Source organism: Pleuronectes platessa, chromosome 21 (assembly GCF_947347685.1).
Source record: "Pleuronectes platessa chromosome 21, fPlePla1.1, whole genome shotgun sequence".
Taxonomy (NCBI): domain Eukaryota; kingdom Metazoa; phylum Chordata; class Actinopteri; order Pleuronectiformes; family Pleuronectidae; genus Pleuronectes; species Pleuronectes platessa.
In genome coordinates this window covers 18,037,740-18,046,653 of record NC_070646.1, presented here as the reverse complement: position 1 = coordinate 18,046,653, position 8,914 = coordinate 18,037,740, and the positions used below count along the sequence as shown (strand labels likewise).

At 40.9% G+C, this 8,914-nt stretch overlaps 1 long non-coding RNA gene across 1 annotated transcript; it reads left to right on the top strand.

The window, feature by feature from the left end:
• Nucleotides 1-5,025: 5,025 nt before the first annotated feature.
• On the top strand, nt 5,026-6,572 carry LOC128427094 (uncharacterized). The gene is made up of 2 exons (XR_008333317.1): nt 5,026-5,263; nt 6,218-6,572. It is a non-coding gene; the product is annotated as an uncharacterized LOC128427094 (long non-coding RNA).
• The last annotated feature ends 2,342 nt before the right edge of the window (nt 6,573-8,914 follow it).

Here is an 8,914-nt window from a genome sequence, read left to right as displayed (position 1 = left end):
AAAGTTTTGAGATAATCAGGGACATTAATAACACTGTAAAACCACTGTAAACATTATACTATAAACTACACAGGCAAGCTCATCCCCCTGCATGTTATTAATGTTTAGATTTTTTTTAACTGACTACAGCAGAGCATTGATCCTGTCTTATGAAGTAGGCAAGTAGCAAGAACTGTCTGGTTTTTGTACCAAATCAATCAATCAAAGAAAAACGATGCCTTTTCTTAGATGAGCTACAGTACATCCCCCAAACAGAAACAACGAAGACACGTTCAAATGTCACGCAGTGGATAGAATTAATCAATTATATGCACATGGAATAAACCACAATCAAATCCGTACTTCATGTTGGTTTCATGCCTTTATTAAAGTAAGATACAAGTTTTATGAATTGTAAGTAACAATTCACATGGATGCAGTTACATGTGCAAGTTCAATCTATGCACACAATCTTTTCATAAAAACATTAACATTAACAAACTGACATTGATGAGCTATATAAAACACACAACAGGCCCTTCACCATCTTTCCCCGCTGGGGCACGAGAGGGAGCAGTGATGGTAAGTAAGGGTTTGGGAGGACAGTGGAGGGGTCTTAAGCAGGGGAGGCCTCACTGTAGAGCTTTTAATCTTTTCCTTTTGGGGGATAGTTGAGTTGATATGATCTTCTGGATTTGCTTTATTGGTCTCAACCGTGTTTGAGTCTTTCTTTTTGATGGCCACTGCTTCCCCCTTTTTTTTCTTTACCTTGTCCTTCTTTGCCTAGACAGCCTCTGTCTTCACTTTAGGCTTTACTTACTGAGCCTTCTCTTCTTGTTTGAGGGCTCAGGGTGTGCAGCAGGGCTTTTAAAAGTAGGAGCTTTAGCGACTCCAGAGCCAGATGCAAGTTTTGAGGACATGGGAGGTGTGTTATTGATTGAGGGGCTTTCATCCATCGGTTCATCTCGGAGAGGAGAAGCATGATCTGTGTCTACTGCATGGTGTGATGGCTCAAGTTCCTCCCTGGGCCTCTTCCTTTTTACTTTCTCTGTTTTAAGGACTTTTGTGCTGGACTTAGTCCCTAAGTCTTCCTCTCCCCTGGGGGGAGTAATTTCTGGGTAATGGAGACATTCTGTGCCCCTCTCTGCCTCTGCTTCTGCGACCTCTGTGATATAGTGAAGGATGTTGGTTGTCGTAGTCTTTGCACTGTTGGACCAGTCTGTGTACTCCTTTTCCCATTGTCGATGCCTTTCTCTTTCCCAGCGATCATGGCTTCCAGGCCTTGGTCCCTTTAGTTCATACGGTGGAAGCCCCCGAGGAGGTGGCTTCTGTCCACCAGGGCTGCTGATCCGGAAGCCACCAGGGGAGCGAGACCGGGACCTGAAGGCGTATGGTCCTTCTCGTACCTCCCAGGGTCCGGCCCTAAAGGGAGGAGGAGAAAGCAAGAGTGAGTGGGACCTTGACCGTGAACGTCTGTAACTGCGTCCATTGTGCCTGGAATAAGGGGAGCGTGGATAAGACCGCCCATTGGAGCGTGAAAGTGAGCGGGATCTTGATCTAGATCGAGTGTACGGAGAGCAACCAAGGTGGGGTAGAGTGGGGTCTGGACACCAGGGGAGATCCAGAGAGGGTTGAGCCCCGCTGGTCCAGGGGCATAAATTGGCGGAGGAGCTATATAGACGTGGGCGGGGGGGTGATCTTCCTATTTATTTTCATATTCCACTATGCACAATACTCTGCACTTTAACTGCCTTCTTTTGCACTTCTGGTAAGATGCTAAACTGCATTTCATTGTATATGTACTTGTACTGTGCAATGACAATAAAGTTGAATCTAATCTAATCTAATCTAATCTTCTCTACCTGTGAAGGACCTGGTTGAAGGGAGAGAAACATTCCTTGACAGGCCGAAATATTAGAATACAAACATCTAATAGTGCCATAGACGGGGTCTCACCTCTCCCAGTGTCTGCGTCTTCCTCGGTGAGAGCGATTGGGTCGTGACTGGTGACCTAATGGAGCAGAGACGCAGTTTAGTTAGCTGTTGAATGTTTATCCTTCCAGCTCACGAGCCTCCTTAAATGATCTAAATTCAACCTCTTACCTGATGAAAGTGGCTGCCTTATCGGTTGCGGTAGGCCAAGAACAGATAAATTGTAGTCCTATGGAAGAAATCAGTGAAAGAAATTTAGTTACCTTTCAGATTTAGGGTTAGGGTCAGGAACCATTCCAGTTCTCACGGATGTACAGGTGCCTGGTAAGGATGCACCTAAGTAACTTAATGACTCCAATAATAAAGTGTAACAGTGGATGCCCACTTTTAGAATTGATTGTTGGATTGTGTAAATGTTTTTCTTAAAATGCATTTGCTATCATAATGACTTTTGGCTTTACAGGAGCTTATAAAATCGTTTCACAAACTTGTATTGAGTCTACTTTGGATTTAAAAAATATAATGGGTGATGATCAAAATCGGTATTCAGAAAATGAATGGGATTTTTTAACTCTGTTGAGCTCTATAATATCAACGACAGATGCATTATTATCAGGTCATCCGAGGGGACTCACACGTGGTCCAATTCCTGGGTTACTTTCTGGGCTTCGTCTCACAGTAGGTTCTGGATCCAATTCACTGAAACATAAACAAGCAGACACATTGAGACGAGTTGCAATGGCCCTTTACTTCAGACATCACATGTTGAGTCGGTGACTCCATGTAATTGTACAACCTATAGGGGACTAAACTTACCCAGGTGAGAGTGGCTTGCCCTGGCCGGAAGAGTAAATAGGAGAATGTTGGTCAGTGACAGGTGCCGGAGGAGAGGGTGCAGGGGGCTGAACCTGTGTTTGAGGTGCAGTAGTGGGTACGATTGCTCGGTCACTACAGCAATGTAGTAACAATTAACTTCACAGAGAATGAAAGGAAATTATACAGGATCCTTACCGACGGCATGGGGCATTGTCGAATGAGATGACCAGCCTTTCCACAACGATAGCAGATATAGGGAGCGGGTGGAGGTCCATATGGTTTCTTGAAATGACTACAGAGACAAGCAAATCTTGTTTTTCTAACTGCAAGTGAATGTTATTCATATTCAAAATATACGACTTTAGGCAAATAAGAGAGACAAATGATGTGTACTTACTTTATCGATGCATATTCATAGTTTGACTGCAACATCATGGCATTGATCTTGTCATCCCCTGATGCATTTGTGTGGACCAAGTTAGCCGTCTAAATACACATAAGACAAAAGTAGGACGTCAGCACAATGAAATAAAAACTGGGACAAATCGATTCAACTAAAGAAACGTTTTCTTGCAGTTCAGCTGGCAGGCACAGATACGTTACTTTGGCAAGTTGGGCAAGTGACATAGAAAGAGAAGAATCCATCTTCAGGAGAATCAGAGTACAGATAATAAAGGTGTTAACAGAACATCTAAGCGATACACAGTGGAAGATAAGAGCGCAAATAGTTCCCCACCACATCTGTGTCACGCCATTTAAGTCTTCGCACCAAAATCAAGGTGTTTGTCTATTAGTCAAAGTCCAGGAGATAATGCTTAGTTATATCAGAGTAAATAGGAGAGTGTTGGTCAGTGACAGGTGCCGGAGGAGAGGGTGCAGGGGGCTGAACCTGTGTTTGAGGTGCAGCCGTAGGTACGATTGCTCGGGGTGGGTGAGTGACATTGGCCGGCAGTGGGTCCTGCTGTCTTGAGTTCAGAGGCCTGGACATCTGGAGGCGAGGCGGTGGCAGCGCTTCCTGTTTGAGCTGTTTACGTACTGGTTTGGTGTTTTGTGGGTCTTTCTTGAAGTTATTCACAACCTGTGTGAAGAAAAAGATTGGCTTAACACCGCTGATCAAACAAATATGACATACATCAAAGAGCATGTGTTTTTGAAATGGGTTACCTCTCGAAGAAAGTGGTTGGCGATGAGATTATCAGGAAAAACATCTGATTGTTTGCATGTGAAGCAGATATGCTTCTCTGAGTCCAGTAAGGCCGTCCGGATACCTGGAATCAAACATTTCTTAGTTCAAAGCTATATTCCATCTGCCCAACAAATGAACACACTGAAACAATGAAACATAGCCCAGGATGGATTTTTATTACTAATCCATGTCACGAGAAATAACTTACAATCATCGCAGTAACTGTTTCCGCAGCAGGGTATAACTGCTGCGTCCGTTATCAGGTCTTTGCAGATTGGACATAGGAGTTCGTCAGGGATTAGGTCTGCATCGTCCTTCATAGGCCTTTATCATAACAAGTAAAAAAACAAAGATGACATAAAATGAAAAGATAAATATGACGCTAGTTAATTCTAGAATAAGTTTTCTTGGAGTAGGAGGAGGTAAATAGTGTGTATTTGGGGACATCCTTCACTTACGCATCTATTGCAGGTATTGCATTTTCTCCAGTGGTGGTTAACATTGCTCCTTTGGTTCCGGGCACTGCTTTCACCATGTAACTGTGAGGAGTCCCCTTCCTTTTCCTAAATGGCTTAGGACCCTCCACACTTTTGTCCTAAGAGAATATCATCATACTCATTTAAAATCTAACATCACTACAGCAATGTAGTAACAATTAACTTCACAGAGAATGAAATGAAATTATACAGGATCCTTACCAATGGCATGGGGCACTGTCGAATGAGATGACCAGCCTTTCCACAACGACAGCAGATATAGTGAGGGAGTGGAGGTCCATATGGATTGGAAAAATAACCAGTAACGGCAAGCCCAAATCGTGGCCAGCAGCTCGTAGATTGTCTTTCGGTGTCCACAGAAACTGCAACTGATATGTAAAGACAGAAACTGCTGCTATACTGCCACACTTTAGATGCAACTTCCATTGTTCCATCCACACAGATTAAAGTAATTTGCCTTTAATCTGGCAATGTGGCATTAAAGGCAATGCCTTTGATGCCACATTGTTTTATTTCAAATCTGCAGTCCCCCTCCACACCAGCTGGGGGCGATAATGTGAGTTGTTAAATGTTTGTTTTATGAGAAGAAGAAGAAAATTAACCTGATACCCGGAAGTTAAACTTCACAACAACAAAATTGCCGGGAAATCTGCTCCTTGAAACCATCTCAGGCAGTCAATGGACTTTTTATTTAATTTTCATAAATAGTGTGTTTGTCTTGAGACCTGTGTAGAACCACAGTGTCTCTCAACATGGGTTTTAACATGTACGAAATATGACGAACTGTTCGAGATCCAGGTTGAGTTCGAGGACCAGTTCGCAGACGAACTGGAGGTTCTGGCTCAGATGGAGGGTGAGTCCACAACAGACTTAAACTTGAACTTAATTCTGTAAAAAACACGTCATTATTTCTCATTAACTCCTATTAGCTTATTTGTGCACATCCTCAGCAGTTAACAATAAATAAACAACTGAGTAACTGTAGTTAGTTAAGAAACATGACTTTATTGGTGTATCTCCACCACACACCAGTCATATCAAGTCACATTCATACTTTTCATACAGGGTTGTCATGTATTCTGGGTACATTTAATTCCTGCTTTCTAATGAATCTTTAAAAGCATTAGCACACTCATAAATAAAAGTCCCCTGGTGATTTTGAGTGCGTTTATATGAGCCAGAATTTATACATCAATATCTCTGCATTATCACAAATTCACTAAATGCCGAAAAACACAAAATCTCACAATGTTAATGAAAGTGAGAAAGTTTCAATAAAATCTGTTTAGTAGATTTAGCATAATCCTGCTTAAAGACTAACAACAATGCAAACATAGCCTCCATGACAGAAGTAATGACTGTGTATGAAGGGGAAATGCTGGTTAAAATGTCCCTGATCTTAAGTGAATGCATCCAAATTACATAGACATAGAAAAACAGCACTGTTTCACACGGGAAAAGCTGGAAAGTGCAAATGATTGTTTGAAGAATTACTTAAATTTTGAATGAGTTCTCAAGCTTGTTAGTTTTGTTGTTAGTGTTTAATCAGCTGATAATTTCTAGCAGTAATTAATCCTTATACAACTGTGTCTGTGAATGGCCCAGACAAAGGTGGACGGACATCAGAGGTAGTCGGGTCTACCTCCGACAGAAAGAAGAATAAGGGACAAAGCTTAAACTCCTCAGCAATCACACAAACGCAGTTACACACAGACCCCTCATAGTACCTTGTTTTAAAACACTGACTAACTCCTACAAACCTCTGGTGTCCAGTACATACTGATTTCTCACCGGTGTGCTTCTCCAGGTAGTGGATACCAGAGTGGCACCAAACTCCCAGGGTGCACTAGGGCTGCTGGCGGTGCCAATAAGGGTGCTGAGAGAGGAAGAACCTGAGAGGGTGAGTAATGCAGTGGCTGTTGTATGTGTATTAACTGTGGTCACAGTTGCGAAAAGTGAATAATACAATATTTTCAATTAAACCTGAGTTTATCTGCTGCCGAATAAAGCTTAGTTTTCAACGATTTGAGTCAGCTGACTCAAAACTATGAAGACAACAAGCTTTTCTTGTCATAAGTGAATGTTTTTGAATTTTACAGTAATAATTGAAAAATAATGTATTAATCTATTTTAATAAATATGAAAAAGAGGTTTTCATCTAATGTCTGTGTGTTTTCTTTTTGAGATCAAAACAAACTCTATACAATAATTAATTTGCGTTATCCAGTCATTTACATGTTCAATGTTATTCCAAAAATGTTATCCCATAAATATAATTTCCACAGTTTTTCACATATTCTCCTCGGTTTTGAATCCCACAGCGCCATAAGCAAGTTGTGTTGGAATCAAAAAAAAAACGGCCGGTAGGGGTACATAGGAGAATGTTGGTCAGTGACAGGTGCCGGAGGAGAGGGTGCAGGGGGCTGAACCTGTGTTTGAGGTGCAGCAGTGGGTACGATTGTTTCTTGTATTTCCTGTCCTGTCAGTGGAGCTGACTCGAGGTGACCCCACAGTGGAGATCTGCAAGCAGACTTCTGGTCGCTGCAGCATTCCCTTGTACACCGCACACACGCAAACATGTCAAACTATTCAAATTGATATCAATAACCATTTCAAACTGGAAAGATAGAACCAAGGCATCTGTTATTCACCTATTAACGGACCATCCAGATATAAATCATTTCTTAAAAAACAAACACCTTTGGAGAAATTTGACCCCTCTCTGCTGGTCCTATGTAATATCATAAGTCTTACTGTTGTTTTGCGGTTTCTTTTATGCTTAACAATTTATTACCAATTAAATTCCCCCTTGTCCTATTTTTGACAAACATCACCTTTATTGTTGTGTTCGTATAACATAACATACAATTTGTGTGTTTGTCTAGCTTCGTGTGTGTGTCTGTTTATGTGTGTGTACATCTGGGTCAAGTGAATGTAGACAGAGAGGAGATGAGGGGGATGGGGAGCCTAACGTCCAACAACTGTTTATTTATTCATTTATTTGCCTTTCCTTTTCTTCTGTCTTTTCTTCTCTCTTCATCTTCTCCGTATTAATATATAGATACAAATCTAGAACTACAACTTGAAAGACAGTGTTTTGTCCAATGATAGGATTGTATCTTTATTTGTATGTAGATGTGCAGTCTTTTTATTACTTAAGTTATTTTAAATCACTTAACACTAATCAAAATTTATTCAAATATTATTTCTGGGGACAAAACATTCAGCAGTAACTGAAGATCCCTTTTCATTTTCTGAATTTCATGCATTTCTGTTCATTATAAATTAATTTGAGCAACACGAGCCAGAATATCAAATACTAGTGTCTACATGATGTTCAAACAAAAACTTTCTTGACAATAAACTGAACAGATGTAAATTTTAATAGTTGATGTAGAAACACATATCGCACAAAATAAAATTATAAAAACAAACGAATAACCATTCAATTAAAAAACCTAAATATTAAATAAACATTTTCAATTACAATAAAAACAATCATGTTTTTGAGTTGACCACACTGGAGCAGTTTGTTTTGTTTTGGCATTCTCCACCTCCACATGTAGAGATCTCACACAGAGATCCCTTCTAGTAGAACCTGGTGACTCATGGTGACTCATGGTGACTGATTGCACAGGATGTGTCACAGGATGTGTCACAGTGTTGAGGGACTGTAGAAACCGGAGAAAGATACTTTTTGTCACTTAAGTAACTGCAGTTCGTTGCTTAATACTATCTGAGCATGAGAAGTTTTTCAAGGACATAAATAAAGTATAGCCTAAAGTTATAAACAACAGGTGACGAAACAGTCTCGCCACAAAGCAGCCAAACAAGGCACAACACATCCTGCAGAGGACCTGGTCTACTCTGCCTATTGTGTCACCAGTGTGTCCCACCATTTCAGCCGTCGTCAGCAACATAGCTACGGACGAAAATGTTCTTCGGGTTGATTTAAAAATGTTGAAAATAAAATGCTAGGTGTTTGAATACTTAATTTAAAAATGAAATATTGTTTTACCTCTTCCAAAAACAGTTTGTCACTAAAGCACAATGAATCATGGGAAATGTTGGGCTGTACTTACAACTTACGATAACATTGATCTTGTCAAAATGTTATGTTGGAGCTGGAGATCAATCCAGCTACGGTCTGGTTAGTGGACAAACCGCGCTCCTTCTGAGCCACAGGCACAACCTCTGATTGGTCAAGATTTTTCTCTTAACACTGTAGCTATCGGTGATTCCAACACTAGACCAATGTGGATCACTAAACAAATCTGAGATGTGGCTGGTGATAAAGAGTGGATCCTTCACAGCAGCTAACTCTGGAATGAAAGATGCTCTAATTTCCACTAGTTTTAAGCACTTACAAACAGAACTGCAGAACAGAACTACAATGGCACTATAACTCCTCCAAGGCCCAACAATCCTCTTATATTCAATCAAGCTGCACCAAATTTCACACACGCATAACATGCGTGTGTGAAATGCCGCTGCATACAATCAG